The following is a 200-nucleotide window of genomic DNA, read 5'->3' on the forward strand; positions in this document are numbered from 1 at the left end:
TGGTTAGCAGAAATAATCTCAGAAATAATTTATTAAAAAAAGACTCAACTGTTTTGACTAAAACTTGACTAAGATACCTGAGTTCTCTTTTGACAAAAACAAGACTAAAATGACGCGATTTTTAGTGGACTAAAACTTGACTAACAAAAAAATCATATGTGAATAACTAAATATGACTAAAACTAACAAGGACATTTGGC

The 200-nt window shown here is 28.5% G+C and overlaps 1 protein-coding gene across 3 annotated transcripts in view; it reads left to right on the plus strand.

The window, feature by feature from the left end:
- The window catches only part of ampd3b (adenosine monophosphate deaminase 3b), a 40,051-nt gene that overhangs the window by 1,895 nt on the left and 37,956 nt on the right, over window positions 1-200 (plus strand). The gene's annotated exons all lie outside the window — the stretch shown is intronic.

This window comes from Etheostoma spectabile, chromosome 8, assembly GCF_008692095.1.
Source record: "Etheostoma spectabile isolate EspeVRDwgs_2016 chromosome 8, UIUC_Espe_1.0, whole genome shotgun sequence".
Classification (NCBI taxonomy): domain Eukaryota; kingdom Metazoa; phylum Chordata; class Actinopteri; order Perciformes; family Percidae; genus Etheostoma; species Etheostoma spectabile.